At 38.2% G+C, this 20,109-nt stretch overlaps 1 pseudogene; it reads left to right on the forward strand.

The window, feature by feature from the left end:
- The first annotated feature begins 2,419 nt into the window (after positions 1–2,419).
- On the forward strand, positions 2,420–4,050 carry LOC102960850 (annotated as a pseudogene).
- The last annotated feature ends 16,059 nt before the right edge of the window (positions 4,051–20,109 follow it).

Raw genomic sequence — 20,109 nt, forward strand, 5'->3', positions numbered from 1 at the left:
CTCATTATTAGAATGGAGTATTGGAAGATGAATGTAGGCGCACACTAAATGAACAAATTTGTGTTAAAAAAATTAATCATACTACCCAGATGCTGGACTGTATTTTTTTTCTTCTGTCAGTCTCCAGTGCATTTCATTCAGCTTCTTCTATTACTACAAAATATTGATAGAAAAATTTCCCCAACACATATTTTCTTTTTGACACCAAATGAGAAAAACTGCCAGAAGAACTAAAGGTATGGCCCATATAAAAGATAAATGTGTGCTTATCAAATCCTCTTAAACCAATCTTTTATTAACAGTAGAGGAAATAAAATCTTGTTTAGTGTTGCAATGATGAAAATACTTACAGCTGAGTTATTTTAAAACAGACCTAGCAAATTATGCTTGGCAAACACTGGAAACGTATTCATTCATTCAACAGGTATTGATTTGATCCCGGCTATGTGATAACCACTACTTGAAGTACAACTGATAAAACAATGAACAAGCCAAATTCCCTGCCTTCATGGAGATCCCCATCTGAGGGTATGCAAACTTGAAATTATAAAAACAGTCAATCATCATCTCGTGATCATTGACTGAGCTCTTACTATATGCTCTCCACTGTGCCAAATGCCTTCCTATTATATATTTCAATTATCATGATTAATACTTTCCTCTAGATTATTATTGAACACATTTTATAGATGAATAACTAAAGCTTAGAAGTAGTTCATCCTAACTTTACAGATATATAGTGGTAAAACTAGAATTCCAAACAAAGGTTTTGAACTAAAATCCCTGTGCTATACTGCTTCTGACATCCATTGTCCCCAAAACATGTATCGTTATCTCGTGTTTGTTGAAAGTTTATTTTTTGTTCTATGGTGGGTAAAAAAAATAGAGGCAATAGGCACAATTCCCCACCTAAGGAGATTTCCAGTCTATTGGAAGAAAATTATACATTCATGAAACAACTATTCTTAACATAGTTAAGTCAAACATTCTTTGAGGTAGGTAAGTTTATAGTCCATATACATGAAGTGTGCATGTCGATGGGGGAGAGGGGCATGATTATTTGCTGACATTTATCTCTATTTGAATAGCATATTCAACTTCTATGATTTTACTCATTGTACAATGCATTATTAATTTAACCAATGATTTTAAAGAAAAAATGAAACAGTACAACATTAAATGTGGCCATTATATGCTATACAACGTGTCCTCACTTGTTTTTTTAAGGCTGAACCTATTTTATGGGTGACATGCTGGCTAGGCAGGCTTTGGGGCAGAACAAAGAGTTGGACTTAACTCTTCAAGGGACTGAAGGCTTGGGGTCCTGGCTGGTGCCCCAGGCCTCCCACAGTGTCAACTGGGGTCAACTCTACTGGAACTGAGAGGCAACAGGGAGATGAGATAGGAAAGAGGGGTGAGAGGAAAGGCAGGTGGTGGGAAAGGAAGTGGAAGGAAGGGGTGAGGAGAGAGGGAAGGGAAGTAGGGCCAGGCTGGAGCCAAAGCCAAAGTCACAGGTGGTCAGGTCAGCATCAGGAGACACTCAAAAGGGAGCCTCCTGGGAAGTGCAGGCATCCATGAGGGCCCTTTTGAGCTACTCAGAGGTGACAAACATCCCCTCATTCCAGAAACCCAAACAGAGAAAGGAGGGCATGAACCCTTTGCAGAAGGCACAGGGACCCTACTTATGGAAAGGGCACAGGGGCCAGCACTGCTGTACTGGCCCAGGGCAGAGTTCACATATCTCATCTTGACCACATCATAGTGCAGAAGCCTGCCCTAAAGATGGAAGTGAATTGTTAGGGGTGGTGGTCTGTCGTGAGGTTGGCCTTCAGGAGGGCGTACTTTTTTTTAATTTTTTAAATGCTTTATTTTTGAGAGACAGAGCATGAGGAAGGGAGGGGCAGAGAGAAAGAGAGAGGGAGACACAGAAACCAAAGCAGGCTCCAGGATCTAAGCTGTCAGGACAGAGCCCGATGCGAGGCTCAAACCCACAAACCGTGAGATCATGACCTGAGCTGAGTCAGATGCTTAACCAACTGAGTCACCCAGGTGCCCCCTTCAGGAGGGCATCCTTGATGAGATCATAGGTCACCAGCTCAGCACCGTTGACAATGGCATTATGAGCAACATTGTAAAAGGACCCTTTCCACAGTCTCCAGAACCCTTCCTCTCCAGCAGTGGTCTTGTAAGCATCAACAAGCCAGACCAACAAAGATGGTGGCAAGCCCTGTGGTGGGAGAGATCTGGGCAACAGATGCAGCAACAGTAGTGGTTAAACTGAAGCTTGGCCCTAGGGGGTTTGGGGGTGAACTGCACGGGTGTAGTAAGGGGTGACCCTGAGCTGGGGCTTGGCCTAGCCCGAGGTCCCCTGCTACCTCACCAGAGGACAGGTCCAGCCTGTGTTGTCCATGGTGTCCCCATGCCGCAGCCCTCTAACACCACCTGGGCCAGGCCTAAGAGCGATATTTTGATGTCCAGAATGGGATCAAAGCTACCATTTGCCCCATGGGCCAGAAGCAAGAAGAGCAGAAACCAGCCCCTGGGCCGAACCCCATGTTAAGACCTTTGCCTCCCCTGCCAGGTCCCTCTGAGGAAAGGCTCCAGAAACTGGAACTGGGATGTTCAGTGACAGATGTCAGGCCCTCATCCTAGAAGACCCCTTCCAGCAGATCATGGAGTTCTGCTGCCTGACTCACCACTCCCTGACTGTGGCTCTGCCTCTCCCTTCCAGAACCAAACTAGGTCATTCCAAGTCTGTGAGCAGTGGGGACTTGCGACCTGTGGAGATTGCCTTGGGAGGGTGCATGGCTGCACTGAGCCACTTGGGGCTCCGACCTGAGCCTCCCACTTTGAGACTTATCTCTCCACCACCTCAAGGGCTTTCCTGCCCCCCCCCCACCTTACTCAGCATACAGATGGAGACCCTTACTCCCCACGGCTCCTTCCACGTCCTATCTGCCCGGCCCTCTGAGTCTTTCTACTCCAGTGACAAAATGGCTTATCACACACTGCTTCTGGGCTCTGGTCATGTGGACCTCTGAAATCTGGGGAACGCGTGCTTCCTGAATGCAGTGCTACCATGTCTGAGCTGTCCTCACCCTTTCAGACTTCTAACTGCTATGGGACTTCCAGCAAGAGATGCCTGGAGTGGGTGGAGCCCAAGACCTCTCTGAAGCCTTTGCAGATGTGATTGGTGCCCTGTGAAACTCTGATTCCTTGTGAAGCTGTGAATCCTACTACCTTCTGAGCCGTCTTCTACAAATATGTTCCATCCTTCTCTGGACACAGCCAGCAGGATGCCCGAGAGTTCCTGAAGCTCCTTATGGAGCGGCTCTACCTGGAAATCAACCAACGAGGCTGCCGGGCAATCCTGGCCAACAGTCCAGCTCACTCCCAACCCCACTGTGGAGGGGCTCTGCTAGAAGAACCTGAGTTAAATGGTGATGACCAGGCCAACTTAACGTGGAAGTGTTACATAGAGGGAGAGGACAGCAATACTGTGGACCTGATTCTAGGCCAGTTGAAAAGTTGTTTCAAGTGCCAGACCTGTGGGCATCACTTCATGACCTATGAGGATTTTTGTGACCTGTCCTGCCCATCCCAGAAAGGATTTGTGGGTGCAAAGTGTCTCTGCGGGAATCGTTTCAGGCTTGTCACCAAGGATGAAGAGCTGGAGTCAGAGAATGCTCCAGTGTGTGACAGATGTTGGCAGAAAACACGAAGTACCAAAACGTTGATGGTACAAAGATGCCTCTGAATCCTTGTGCTGCATCTTAATCGATTTTCCACCTCCCAAGACTCCATCAGGAAAAGTTCAGCAGGTGTAGACTTCCTGCTGCAGCAGGACAAAGCCCGAAGCCCTGTATGCCCTTTGTATCTACTTGGGGCAGTGTCCACTATGAGCACTATGCAGCGCTCTGCTGGTGCCACCCCGGCTGGCACGTCTGCAATGACTCTCATGTCTCCCCTGTCAGTGAAAATCAGGTGGCATCCAGTGGGGGCTATGTGCTGTTCTACCAACTGATGCAGGAGCCACCCTGGTGTCTGTGACACTCCCTGTGAAACCCTTTCAACACTCTTAAGCCCCAGGCTCTCCATTTACCTCAGAGACATCTATTTTTATGTCTTTATAATTGGGGAGGTATTGGTTGCAGCTTCCATTATCTTTTTGTTTTTTTAAATATAATTTATTGTCCAATTGGCTTACATACAATACCCAGTACTCATCCCAACAAGTGTCCTCCTCAATGCCCATGACCCATTTTCCCCTCTCCCACATCCCCCCCAGCCACCCTTAGTTTGTTCTCTGTATTTTTTGTTTATGTTTTATTTTATTTTATTTTCAAGAGAGAGCGTGAACAGGGGAGGGCAGAGAGAGAGAAAGACACAGAATCAGAAGCAGGCTCCAGACACCGAGCGTGTCTGCACAGAGCCAGATGTGGGGCTCGAACCCACGAACCGTGAGATCATGACCTGAGCTGAAGTCAGACGCTTAACCAACTGAGCCACCCAGGAGCCCCTGTTCTCTGTATTTAAAAGGCTCTTGTGGTTTGCCTCCCTCCTTCTCTGTTTGTAACTATTTTCCCCCTTCCCTCCCCATTATGTTTTTGTATTAAAAAGTACCCTTCCTTTGTCTATCAGACAGAGCTCCCCAGGTCCCTGCCAGCGTACAACCCAAAGACCCTCAATTCTTAGAGTGGAGGATATACAGCACCATACGAATAATCTATTCCTTGCGGTTTAAAAAACTTTACCAACAGCATTTTTCACAGAACTAGAGCAAACAATCCTAAAACTTGTATGGAACCACAAAAGACCTCAAATAGCCAAAGCGATCTTGAAAAAGCAAAGCAAAACTGGAGACATCACAATTCCAGATTTCAAGTTAGATTACAAAGTGGTAGTAATTTAAACAGTAATGTACTGGCATAAAAGTAAACACATGGATTAAAGACCTAAATGTGAGGCCTGAGACCATAAAAATCCTTGAAGAGAGCACAGGCAGTAATGTCTCTAACATTGGCCATAGCAACTTTTTTCTAGATATGTCTCCTAAGGCAAGAGAAATAAAAGCAAAAATAAACTACTGGGATTGTATCAAAATAAAAAGCTTCTGCACAGCCAAAGAAACAACAAAACTAAAAGGCAATCTACTAAATGGAAGAAGATATTTATCTGCAAATGACATATCTGATAAAGGGTTAGTATCCAAAACATATGAAGAACTGATTCAATTCAATACCCAAAAAATAAATAATCCAATTAAAAAATGGGCAGAAGACATGAAGAGTCATTTGCCTCAAAGACATCCAGATGGCCAACAGACACATGAAAAGATGCTCAACATCTCTTATCATCAGGAAAATGCCTATCAAACTACAATGAGATATCACCTCACATCTGTCAGAATAGCTAAAGTCAAAAACACAAGAAACAAGTGTTAGTGAGGATATGGAGAAAAAGGAATGCTTTTTTTTTACTGTTGGTGGCAATGCAAACTGGTGAAGCCACTGTGGAAAACAGTATGGAGGTCCCTCCGTAATAGCACTACTGTGTATTTACCCCCAAAATACAAAACACTAATTCAAAGGGATATATGCACCCCTATGTTTACTGCAACGTTATTTACAATACCTAAACTATGGAAGCAGCCCAAGTATCTATCAATAGACAAATGGATAAAGATGAGGTGGAATGAAAAATACACACACACACACACACACACACACTCATTCCACAGAATATTATTCAGCCATAAAAAGAACAAAATCTTGTCATTTGCAACAACATGGATAGAGCTAGACAGTATAATGCTAAACAAAATAAGTCAATCAGAGAAAGACAAATACCATATGATTTCATTCATTTGTGAAATTTAAGAAAAAAATGAGCAAAGGAAAAAAAGAGAGAAAAAACAAGAAATAGACTCTTAGTTAGAGAACAAACATGGTTACCAGAGGGGTCATGGGTGGGGGAATGGGGGACATAGGGGGTGCGGATTAAAGAGTACACTCTTCATGATTAAAAAAAGCAAATAAAAAGAAAAAGGGAAAAGAATGTAGAAATACAGAATAGAGAGACAAGGGGAAATGAAATGTTATTTGAAACAGCTCACGTAAGCCAACAACAAAGTATAACTGTTAAAAAAAAAAAACCCTTCACTTTGAAACTATATATATGGACTAGCACATTTTAAAAAAAGATCTTCTGGATGACTCATTACCAATACTCATCTCTTTAACGGTATTATTAAATCCTGTTATTTATATTTTCTTAGATATTTCATCCTAGCTTGCAAATATATTACCATAAATAAAATTAAAACATATCTTTATAATTTATTTAATCCTACATCTACAGTTATTTCTAATTTCTAATGCTTATTTTACTCTTCTATTTTCTTTTTTCATCTGATTGATTTCACTAGTATCTCATCTCTCTTATTCTTTTTTACCTTTTTTACAGTTCTTCAAAGAGCCATTTTATTCAAACGGCCAATTCTTACATTTGCTTTTCATTGCTTATGTTCTTTATTTATTAATTCATTCATTTCTGCTTTTATGTTCATTAATTATTCTACTTGCTCTAAATAGAGATATTTTTCTTCTTTTTATAATTTCTTGAGTTGAATAGTAATTTTTAATTTTTCTTCTTTATTTTTTTTTTAAATGTTTATTTATTTTTGAGACAGAGAGAGACAGAGCCTGAACGGGGGAGGGTCAGAGAGAGGGAGACACAGAATCTGAAACAGGCTCCAGGCTCTGAGCTGTCAGCACAGAGCCTGACGCGGGGCTCGAACTCACGGACTGCAAGATCGTGACCTGAGCTGAAGTCGGCCGCTTAACCGACTGAGCCACCCAGGCGCCCCTAATTTTTCTTCTTTAAATACCATGCATTTTCCTCCTTGGTTGTATCTCATAATTATTTTCCTAGATATTCTGTTTTTTAAGCAGTTTTGAGTTCCCCCTTTAAGAATTTATGAGGACAATGTTTTCTCATGTTTTTCTCTGTTTATACTTCTGGTATTTATTTTCAGTTTTAATAGAATACAGTTCAGAGTGTTGTATAATATTTGGCCAATAAGATACTTGTAATAAAATATATTTGCTGTTTGTATAATATAAAGTTTGATGAGTATCAATTTAAACAAGTTTGGCTATTATTCAGATTATCTCTCTCTAGTTATTTTGTAAGCATTTTATGTGAAAATAACTCAAATACTGTGTAAGATCTTCTAATGCTATCATATTTCTGTGGATTCTTTTTCTTATAATTAAGTAGCTTTTGCTTTTAAATTTCAGTACTAGGTTATTTAGAATGTAAATATACAGGGTAGTTGTGTCTTCAGCCATAAAACTGACTCTCTGGCCAAATATCTTGATGTATTTTAAAAAGTTTGTCTCTAATATTTATTTTTTAACAATTGGCTTGAGTTTCACAATTACAAGGAATTGAGTATCACAATTACTACATGGAATAGTAAGATGAACACTGAATTACTCAGAGGATAAAATATTGTCTTTTTCATCAAAGAATAGTGATAGAACAATGAATTGAATGAATAACCATTAAAACTATCTTAAAGTCTATTACAGTTTCTAGAATATTTCTTTTTGTAATCTATAGGTTTTTTTCAGCTTTCTTTTCAGTTTTACTGAGATAAAATTGTCAAAGTTGTAATATATCAAAAGTGTGTAACATGATGATTTGATGTATATCTACATTATGAGAGGATTCCAAAATCGAATAACACCTAAATCATCACTTACTTACTTTTTTCCCCTTGGTGAGAGCACTTAAGTTCTACTCTCTTAGCAAATTTCAATCATGCAATACAATATTACCAACTGTAGCCACCATGTGATACATTAGATCCTCAGACTTTATTCATCTTATAACTGAAAGTTTATACCCTTTTGCCAACCTCTCCCTGCCGACCAGCCCCTAGCGACCACCATTCTACTCTTTGTTTCTATGAATTCAACGCATCATATACATATTATAACTTGTGAGCAAAAATACCACTTAACTGAAAACTAATGGATAAGAAATAATAAAAGAAATCACAGACTATCTAAGGGTTAGTATTAGCTATCACATTATGTAACATTAAATATGGCCATTGTCAATAAATACTGACTGAGCTTCTTCTAAAGTTAATGAACGGTATTTCAAAAATATGATATGATCCCTCTCCTTAAAGAAATTAGGAATCAGACATTACTATTGAATAGCCTTTTTAGCATTTTCTATGTGCAAGATGAATGATACACACCCTAACAGGTATAAATGCTAAGAAGAAAGGGCATTTGCTCAGTGTGAGGGAAAGAGAAGGGCTGGGTGCAGAAAAGTGGAATAATATTACACATGTACAGAGATTAGTGTGGGGTATTACAGGCTGAAGGGACAATGTGAACTACAGGCCTCATGTAGGAGAGTGCATGTGTATGTGTGTGTCTGCACATGCTCATGTGTGTGCATGTTATGAAAATGCACACATATGATGTGTGCATCCATGCTGCTTAAATGCATACGTGCATGTAAATATATTGATACGTACTCCATTTACGTGTTCATTTAATTCACCCATCAGTCCACTGGGCTGAACTCCCTGATACCTGAAACCCCCATACTTGTCAGCAACTGGCCTGATGGCTGGTACACATTGGGTTCTCAATAAATATTTGTTGAAGGAAGGAATGATTGAATGAATGAACTCTGTAGAACAGATATGAAAAACCTAAAGCTAAAGGTGTGACTTTCCCAAAGAAGGAATTAGTACAATGTATTTGTGACAGTGTTTTCTCCTCTATTTCCTTTTTACTCAGTCATGTATGGACCAGCAATAGCAGCAGCACCTAGGAGCTTATTCAAGGTTCACAATCTCAGGCCCCACCCCAGACCTACTGATTCCAAATCTGCACTGTAATCAGATCTTCAGGTGATTTGTGCACACATTAAATTGGAGAAGCCCAGCACTGTTTTGCACTGTATCCTCTAAGAGTAAGAAGATGAATCAAATAATTCTGGAGGTTCATGAAAGAGAGAAATGAAGAATAAACATAGAGACATGGTGGGAAGCACTTTGAGGAAGACCATAAATTCTAAGCTTAGGAATTTATCGTCTAAACCAAGGTTTCCAAAATAGAGTGTCTTGACCTCAAGGGATACACTGAGCAATCAATCCACTAAGATGCGGGAAGAAAAGCCTTAGAACTCATTTATATTTAATTTTTACCTAGAAATAAGAAAAGGATTTGACTAATATTTAATATTCCACTAGACAGCTGCTCTCTCACCTAGTCCACTTGTCAAGTAACAACTCTGATATTTTGCTGAGAAAACCACAATTCAAGTGGCCAAGTTCATACACTGGGTATTGAAATATAGGATGGCTTTACTTAAGAAAACACCTGCATTAATTAGTTACTTTAATTAAAATAATCTTCCCCAAGTGGATGAGTGGTTTTAAGTGATTCCTGAGCAAGAACGTATGCTGGTACACATGAGCACGTACGCATGTACGCGCGCACACACGCACACACGCACACACGCACACCGGAGAAAAGATTTAAAATGCAGCCCAAGTGAACAAAAAGATGGCAGAGCTATTCCTTCTCTTAACATCTGATAAGAGCTCATAGCCACATTAAAAGGGGGCAAACAATGACAACCTCACCAAATCTGACAAGAAGGCAGCCAACAAATGAAAAATATAGCTGCCTTTCAAAAGAGAGTTATGTTATGAAGTAGGCATGTTGAGAATGGATGTCTGGAAATATCTCTATAGATGGCGTTTTTGTTGACAATAATAATACAAGTATGCCTTCTCTAAAAACTTGCGTGTCTGCATATTTAAAACTCTTGGAAACAAATTTCTCACACCAAAAAAAAAAAAAAAAAAAAAAAAAAAAAAAAAAAAAAAAAAAAAAAACCACAACAACACTTCTAAATAGAATTGCATTGAATTTAAAGCAATGTAAAACTTCAACATCTTTTTTGTGAGGTATCTTTCTTGCATATGACATAAATACCAAGTATTTAAATAAACTGAACTTAAATTTTAAATAAGTTATAAATCAAAAAATTTTAAAATAATTAAACACAACCATCTTGTTCTCTCCAAATATATTAGGAGTGCTAGGATGTTTATGCCACTAATACTTTTTAAGTAAACATAGTTAAATATTTGCTTTCTCTACACCAAAATTTATTTTTACCTTTGTGTCTATTTTTGTGTCTACCTATGTGTCTGTTACAATGTTTGGTATTATAAGTTACAGCGTGTCACCCTATTTCATCAAATGGAAGTTGTCCTCAATTAAAATAACTTACATAATTATATGTTCCACTAAGAAAGATAAGAACACTATAATTAAAATTGTAAGATGCCATTAATTGTAAGAGGCATCCAAACTTTAGAGATGTCAAAACCTGGGAGCTGGATAGGGGGAGTGCATTCAGAGTAATTAGGATTAAGTTTGGTAGTTAACAACGACAACAAAACAAAAGCCAGTGGTGATCTTAATAAAAAAAGTCTTCCTTTCATAGAAAAGCTGGAGATACGTAGTGCCTGCCCCTTCTTGAATGCACCAATCTCTTTATTGTTTGGGAGCCTCCACCCATGCATCCCTATTCCTTTTGTTCATGGAGCCCTCCTCCTTCTTACTCTGGACTGATTTCTTCTCAGCCATCAGCACAGATACCTTTCTTCAACCACACCTGCCCTGCCTCATAATCCAGCAAAGTCTTCTTTCTGTTACCTCCTGTGTTCTTCCTTCCTGGCATGCAACACAATTTGTCACTATGATGATGTGTGTGTGTTTGTTTAATGTCTATGCCCTTCACTACCCTTGGAAGGCAAGGATCTTGCACGTGTCACTCTCATATGAGTCCCCATTGTCCTTGTCCTCCATGACGCCTGGCAGGTGCACAATGAACGGTTGTTGAAGAGTCGCCATAGCTCACAGTTACGGAGCCCTTCCTTTGTGCAAGACACTCTTCTAACCTTTACATCCTCATTTAATGCTCCACCTCTACTAGGTAGTTGCTAGTATTAGCCTTACTTTACAGATGAGGAAATAGAGAAAGAGAAGTGAGGTTGCAACCCAAGTTCAGTTCATCCATCAAATAGTCTTTGCACATTTATTGAGCACCTACCGTTTCAAGCACTTAGACTGTATCAGTGAACAAAACAGACAAAAATCCCTACCCTCAGGAATCCTACCATTTTGTGGGTAGTAAATGAGGAGCCGGAACTTGGATGCAGGAGTGACTCCGGGGTCTGAGGGCTTTATCCCTACTCTCCTCTCCTCCCCTCACACCTTCTGAATAAGTGTTGTGGACAGACCACAATGGACATTTCACTTTGAGAAGAACCACACTAACCTAACTTTAGGTTATCCATTCATTCCACTTTCGATCTGTTTATTCTTAAGTTTTTACTGACTTCCCAAAGAAAAATGAACTATAAAGCTCATTGTAATCTTCCACTGAATCATATTTCTCTTTATATCCCCACTACATTCCATCTGCTAAACACACAGCACCACCAAAATACACATTTATTGAGTAAAATAAATGAATTAGTGAATAAATGGATGAGGAGCAATAAACTGTTTTCTCCCGTGCACATTACCACCCATCTATTAATGTGAAAAGCTTCTCTTGTTTTTCAGTTTGATTTTTTAGGCAATAGACTCCGTATACAGCTCACTAAAACCATGACTTATCAAATACATGAATATTTAGAGTGATAATCGGTGCAGTTTTCACCCCCGCAGGGAAGACAAGAGCATTGTGGAAAGTCTCAGGAGAGGACAGAGGCATTTATCTGCAGCTGTATTTGACAACAAGAACCAGACGCTGGGGAGTGGGAGGAGGGAAAACCAGAAAGGAGGGGTGAGAAAGGAGGAGCACAGAGAATAAAGGCACCAGTGAGAGTCAATACAGGTAACACTACATCATGATCCTTTTTATACAAGAAAAAAAAAAATGGTTACAGAATATATTCCTCATCTCTCTCCTTTCCTTGATTTTTTTTGTTTATTTGAGAGAGAGAGAACAAGTTGGAGAGGGGCAGAGACAGAGGGAGGGAGAGAATCCAAAGCAGGCTCCTCACTATCAGCTCAGAGCCGGACATGGGGCTCAAACCCACAAACCGTGAGATCATGACCTGAGTCAAAATTAAGACTGAGACGCTTAACTGAGCCACCCAGGCACCCGTCCTTATTTTTTTCATTAATAGATGTAATGGCTTACTTTTAATTTCTTGTCAGTTCAATGTTTAATTTTTATGCCTAATGAAGTATTACCACTTGAATAAATATATTTAATATTTATTAATAAGGATTCAAAAAGCATAAACCATTCACTTGCTTGATACAATGTCTATGTTTTCTGTAATATGAAGAAGAAAAACTACCTAAATGAAGCTTCACACCTTGACCCTATTCCCATCATACTTAATAAACTGATCATCACTGTATTCTAAAAAATGTCCTGGAATATTTTTCAGATGGCTTGAAAGGTAGGGGAAGGGGTAGGTGAGGAAAAGTCATCTTGCATCCCCAGAATTCCTTCAAACCACAGCATTTCACCACTCTCTGACCCAGAATTTGACCTATGTGTGTAGAGTTGCAGAACATATAACAAGGTGAAACTGAATCAGCTGTTAAACATTTTCTCATTGGTGTTAACTGTAAAATGGGCTAATCTGCTGTCAAATTCTAGAAAAAAATGGACTAACTTAATGCACAGATAAAATGCGATCCTTTTATTATATATTTTAATGCCTAATTTAAAACCCTAATTAATATAGAGCATGCATGTCATAACAATATACGACGTGACTGTTGGTTTAAAAAACAAGGTTCTGGAATACTGTTTATATTTGCATCATTCCAAGGCAGAGGTTTAGAACACTAGTTCTATTCACTGGTGTAGAATAGTTTCCATTCTTAGTTACATATTCAGTCATGAGCACTTCTACCCTTAGATACTAAAAAGCATTGTAGCACCAAATTCCAATCTGGACTGTAAACCTTGAAAACAAAAAGGTGAAATTCACTCTTTCATACTGCACACCATTCCTCACTCTTAGGGGAAAGGGGAACTTTCTCAGGGAGAAAGTTAAAGACAGAAAAATCTTGCACTCTGGCAATATCGATGACTTAGCAGCCATCAGAACCCACAAAGCTCATTCTTCTCTACACCCTTTCTTGAATACGGAAAATTTACCAAACAAAAACAGCCAGGCTAATCCTAGCTTTTCCATGTTCCCGTACTTTCTAGGGTGCCACAGCAGAATGTATGTAGCTTTGATAAAATGGCAAGTCAACGCATGTAATAATCTTCTTTAAAGAGAGGTCAAGTTCTTTTTCCTGAACAAGCAGCCTTCAAATAATAGGAAGAAAACTGCAGTCTTAAATATTTCAGAATAAAGCCTGTAACCTTCACAGAGACTTTTATTCCAGCTGTGTTCACATTCATTATAATGACTCTGGAGAACAGCACTGACTCATTTTAGATGATGACTACATAACTATTCATTTATACTTAATGAGTTTATTCCACCAGGTATATGATGAACTCTAAACAAATAGTGTCATTGAATCACACATGTCAATAAATTTGAGTACGAAACTGATTCCACCTAGCAAAGGTAATGATAAAGGAGGAGGAAAGAGAGCTGTGTCTAATTAATGAAAATGCCCTTTGTATTTTCTAATGGTAGAAACATTAACTTGAAAATGGCTTTCCCTACAATAATTTACAGACAAGCACTCCTTAATGGGAAAACAATTCAAATTTATGTGCAATTGAACTACAATTATTTGATTAACTTTATTAAATTCTTGTTGATTCTACAATCTGGATGAAGTCTATCATTTTTTATAAGTTTCATCTATTGCAATTTTAGGTTTTCTTAACCTCAGGATTCAATTGATCCTGAAAATGTCGTTAGGAACCTGCTCTTGTGGACAGAACTGAGGTGTCTGGGATTCAATTCTCTTGTCTCTTTCCAAAGTGATCATCTTATTTTCATATTCAAGAAGCACTTGAATTAATTTTCCAGCAGAATTCACATGATTCTTTGCTGCTTTTGTGTAATTGAAACTATGGGAAACACTTGACTGAAGGAAACGCCATTCAGATTCAGTGAAATCCATAACTATATGCTTAGGTTTAACTGGGTAGTATTGGCAAGTCAAATATTTTATGCTGTATTTTCATGTAGCGTGAAAGGCTACTATTGAAAAAGAGAGAGGAAGTTCCCAAATCGAAACATAAATTTACACATTACCAAGCGAGAAGAAGAAAAGCAAATTAAACCCAAAACCAGCAAGAGAAAGGAAATAATAAATGTAAGAGAGGGGAGAAAATGCAAACTAAAAAGAGGACTATAGAGAAATAAGGGAAACAAAAATGTAGTCCTTTGGAAAGAGCAATAAAATTTATTAATCTCTGCTTGAAGTGACCAAAAAGAGAGTCAATACAGAAATTACAATATCAAAAATTAAATAAGATATATCTTCACAAATATTATAAAAGGATAATAAAAGAATATTATTAATAACTCTATGCCCATCAGTTCAACAACTTAGATGAAATGAATAAGCCCCTTGAAAGACACAAACTATCAAAACTCAACCAAGAAGAAATAGGTAACTTAAATGGTCCTGAATTGATTAAAGCAATTGGTTTTGCAGCTAAAAGCCTTCTAATAAAAAAAAATTCCATGCCCAGATGATTTTACTGGAAGATGTTATTGAATATTTAAAGGAGAATTAATATGAATTGTACACAATTTTTTTCCAGAGAATAGGAGGACGTAATTACCAACTCATCCTGTGAGGCCAGCATTACCTTGATACCAAAGCCAGACAAAAATATTACAAGAAAATAATACTACTGATCAGTATTACTCATGAAAACAGGCACAGATCTTGAACAAAATGCTATAAAAATTGAATCCACCAATTTGTAAAAAAAGATAATACATTACAACAGAATGGGCTTTATGCTGAGAATGCAAGCTGGTGCAACATTCAAAAATCAATGTAATTCAGGATATTAACAGTTTAAAGAAGAAAAGCCATGTGGTTATCTAAATATATTCAATAAAAACATTTGATAAAAAAGCAACATTCATTCATGACAAAAGAAAAAAATATTCTCAGGGAACTCAGAATAATAGGAAGCTTCCTTTTCCTGATCAAGAGTATCTACATAAATCTACATCTGACATTATATATAATGGTGAAAACTTAAATGCTTTCTCTCTGAGATTGGGACAAGGAAAGATGTCCCAAAGATATCACTTCTATTCAATATGTATTGAAAGTGCTATTTAGTGCAATAAGGCAATAAAAAGAAATAAAAAGCACACATATGAAAAAGAAAAAAATAAAACCATCTCATTTGCAGATGGCATGATTGTCTATGTAGAAAATTCCAAAGAATCTACAAAAACTCCTCTTGAATTAATGAGTATAGCAAGATTACATAATATAAAAAATAAATTGTAGTTCTATAAGCTAATATATAGTATGAATTGGAAATCAAAATTATAAAATATTGTTCTTTAAAATAGCACCAAAAAGAGGCACCTGGGGCTGGCTCAGCCAATAGAGCATGCAACTCTTGATCTCAAGGCCATGAGTTCAAGCCCCACACTGGGCATGGAGCCTACTTTAAAAAATGAAAAATAAATAAGTAATCAAACCAAACCAAAAACTGAAATATATAGATATGAATGTAACAAAATATATTCAGACTCTGTGGGCTCAAAACTGCAAAACATTGATTAAACAAATAAAGGGATATATAGATATATAGATATAGTGTTTATGGACTGAAACACTTAATATTAAGATGTCAATTCTCCAAAAACTATCCAATGCATTCCCATTCAAACTCCCACCAGAATATTTTATTTTTACAGATCAACTAATCTAAAATTTTTATCAAAATGCAAAGAACCTTAAAATAGGCAGGTCTATTTGGAAAGTTGGAGTGTTTATACCACCTGACATCAAGAATTATTTTAAAGCGACAGTATTCAAGGAAGCATGGTATTGATGAAAGGATACACACCGAGATCAATGGAACAGAATCGAGTCTAGCAATAGATCCATACAAGTATGGCCAATTGATTTTTGACAAATGTGCAAAGGCAATTAAAGTGGAAAAGAGGATAGTTTCTTAAACAAAGTGATGCCAGAACAATGAGAGTTAACTATTACTCTAAAATCATCACCCATAAAAGAAAAGCACTGATAGACTTGTGGTCACCAGCAAAATTTAAAACTTTGGCTCTAAGAGAGACACTGTTGTGGAAATGAAAAGACAAGCCACACAATGGAAGAAAGCATTTATAATTCACACATCTGACAAAGGGATTATTAGAAGAGTATATAAAGAATTCTCAAAACCCTGCAGTAAGAATACCCCATAAAAAAAAGTGGAAATGATTTGAAAAGACACTTTACCAAAGAAGATATAAGGATGATAATTGAGCACATGAAAGATACTCAACATAACTCATCATTAGAGACATACAAATCAAAACCACAATTAAGTAGATACTACTACACATGTATTCGAACGACTAACAGAAACAAAACACACAATTCCAAATGCTGATGAAGATGCACAGCAATTTGGAGCACACCCACATTGCTGGAGGAAATGCAAAATGGCGTAGCCACTTTGCAGTTTGATTTGATGGTTTTGTATAAAGTTAAATATTTACTGTTTGACCCAGAAACTCTGCTTCTAGATATTTACCCAAGAAAAACGAAAATGATGGCCACACAAAAACCTATATGCAGATGTTTGTAACAACCTTAGAGTACTTTAAAACTGGAAACCACCTCCAAAACCCTTCAGCAGGTGCATGGATAAACTATTCAGCAACAGTAAGGAATGGACTGATGATACAATATGGACAGAACTCACATGCCTCACACATGATGAAAAAAGACACTCAAAAGGCTACCTTCTGCATGTTTCCATCTTGAAAAGACTCAAATGCATGAAGAGAAAAACAATAAGTTGTTGCCAGAGGTTAGGTTGGGCAGAGGGGATGATTGATAAAAGTCAGGATGAGGGGATTTGGGGAGGTGAGACTGCAGTGGTAGCTAAAGGACTGAATTTTTCAAAAGATATAGAAGTTTAGAGCAGAAAGAATGAACTGTACTGTACACAAATGAAAAATAGACTAAATCCATAGAGACCTAGTTCAAAAGAATTTCACCTTATCTTATATTTCATCTTGTATTTCCATTTACCTTATTTTGCCCCTAAATAAAAACTCTTCTCTAGTTAATCCATCACAATCAGTGGAACCACCTGGCTTCTGATTCTTAATGATCACACCTCTCTCTCTGTGACTTACCTTTTTCTTACATTCTCCGTCATCACCATCATGTTTGCAATCCATTACTGAGTCCTGCCAATTTTTCCCGTAATATCTTCAACATTCACTTTTCCTTTCTCATTCCTTTAGCCATGCTTTCTCCTTTTCACCATTCTATCCTACTAGCTAGTTTCCTTTCCTAATGTAAGCCTGTGTCTTTTTGTAATATTATCCTTAAATATTCTTTCCTCTGATTAGAAATCTTCAGTGGTTTCTCATTTTCCTATTATGTTTGTTCCCAACACCTCAAAATTACTGACCCTCCTACATACCCTTTTCCATCCTCATGCTTTAAAACTCTCCTTTCATTCCAAACTAATGCTAATAAAAACAATACCTGCTGTTTATTGTTTATTATATTTTAGGCACTGTGCTAACTTATCTCTTATTATTTCTACTTAATCATAACAGCAATCCTGTGGCATTGATCTACTCCCACTTTACAAATGAGAAAACTGAGGCCAAAGAAGCAAGTAAGTTTCCTATGATCAGCCATCAAGTAAATGGCTAAGATGGAATTCAAACCCAGTCTCCCTGACTCCAGGTTCTGTACTTATAATTTCAAAATTCTTCGAAGTTCTTTAAATTTTACTCCATTTGATCCTCTATCATGTATCTCCTCAAATCGCTTCTTCTCCTTAAGGATTCTCTTCTTCCCAGCTCACCTCTGCCGAATCCTTCAAGGAGAGTTCCTACTACCCCACACCACCACCTAACTGCCCTCAGTAGATGTTTTAAAGATACATTTTCTTGCCACAATCATACATTATTTCATGATTACTCTCTATTTCACATGTATATATTTTCTTTTCTCCCACCCCACAATCTTATTCATTCATTCACAAGAGAAAACAACACAGATTTAATGAGCATCTATTACATGCCTACCAATCATCAGGATTGGTCACTGCTTCAAGCTCACAGCAGATTCCTTAAAAGGCAGGAATTATGTTTTTTCCCTTTAATTGCCCCTTTCCCCAGCCTCCCGAAGAACCTATTGTGCTGCTTTCCATGTGCTTTCAAGATGGATGGGTGAATGCACTGGTTTGCCTTGGTCGCAAATACACAACATCTGAGAGCCAGCAAGGGTTATCACAGCCTTGTGAAATTTTATGTTGAAAAACTGCTAATGATGCCATCAGGCCCAGTGTCCTTCAGGGGAGAAAATGAGCTCTTGAGGCAAATATGTAGAAGCTGCAAACCATTTGTAATCAGAAAGTGAAGTATGCAACAAGGGATGCTTGCCAAGCTCAAGGACTCAGTGGCTTTAATGAAGGGATGGTATTACCAGTGGAAATCAAACTTGCCTACCAGCTGGACTATCTCATCTTCACAATGAGCTTTACTGGCTGATAACCACAGGGTCCTGAGAAATTAAGCAGACCCACAAATTACCTGCATAACATTCTGGCTAGACGTTAGAAAGTTGAATTAATTGCCTGAAAATAAACGAATGGGGTAGGGCCAAGAATTGCCTCATTAGTATTCAGCAACACCGCTGTTTTAGGAAGAAAAGGAGAGCAGGAGGAAGGCGAAACAATGGGAAGTAGGGAGGGGAGGGCAACTGAGAAGAATAATGAGGGAAATCGTTATTTTACAAGTGCATTATGGGCACCGGGTTTTTTCAGATTAGTTACAGAATTTCCTAGCCTAGCCAGCTCACAATGTGAAGGTAGACTCCACCTGTGATTTCCAATGGAGCAGACACTCTGGAGAGCAAGCAATTAATACATGTGCAAAATACAAATTGATTAAACACATGGACACTTTCCCTTCATTTCCCAAATGACAGCAGTATTCAGGTGTTGTTTTTTTGTTTTTTGGGTTTTTTTTTTTTTTTGGTGGGTTTTTTTTGGCAAGAAAGAGGAAAATGGAGAGAAACAGTGCCCAACAGGTGCACCACTCAAACATTTTCATCAATGGCTTTATTCCAGCAAACACTACACAGCTAAAGCCTAAATCCTCCAGGCATGATTACACTTTTTCTTATAGTATCTTTAATACCTTCAGTTAATAATTCTGTTCAGTCTTAAAAACTACAGTTGCAAAGCCATGTCTTATGATGCTCATGTGCATAGACTTACTGTTAATATATTGTTTAAAGGATGCTGTCCCTCAGCAGCCCCTGGAAAAAAAGCCATGCAAAGATCATGGCACGAAGGGGATGTTGAGGCTACCTTGGTGGCCAGACACGAGATTGGCAAGCAGCTCCCTGAAAGAGGAACTTTTGCCAATAACTCATCAACTAGTTCTTCCTGAAAACCAGTGTAAACTTGTTTGAATTACAATCACTTCCTAAAGTCAGGTTTTTTTTTCAGGATCACTGACTTTTCAAAGCCCCTCTGTACTGATTTTATCTAAAGCCTTCAAGATATACCCAGAAACCTGCTTTCTTTTGTTGTCAAGAGTGGTATCTCTTTTTATGATGCGCGTGCCTTGAGTAACTTCCAGCTAAAATACTTTCTTCATTTTGAGGACTGAGAATATGTTTGTCTGGGAGATTTACATCTACACTTCTCTTTACGTTTTAAGGAGATTTATGTAATTCACTGCAGCTTTTAGACCATGCGGCATCTTAAGATTATGATAAAAAAAAATCCCAGTATTTTTAAGTTCCCTGTAAGTTCCTTTGTCTTTCAAACATCAAATTGGCTCATATTTTGCTTACACTTTTCTTTTACACTCCT

Source organism: Panthera tigris, chromosome B4, assembly GCF_018350195.1.
Source record: "Panthera tigris isolate Pti1 chromosome B4, P.tigris_Pti1_mat1.1, whole genome shotgun sequence".
NCBI lineage: Eukaryota > Metazoa > Chordata > Mammalia > Carnivora > Felidae > Panthera > Panthera tigris.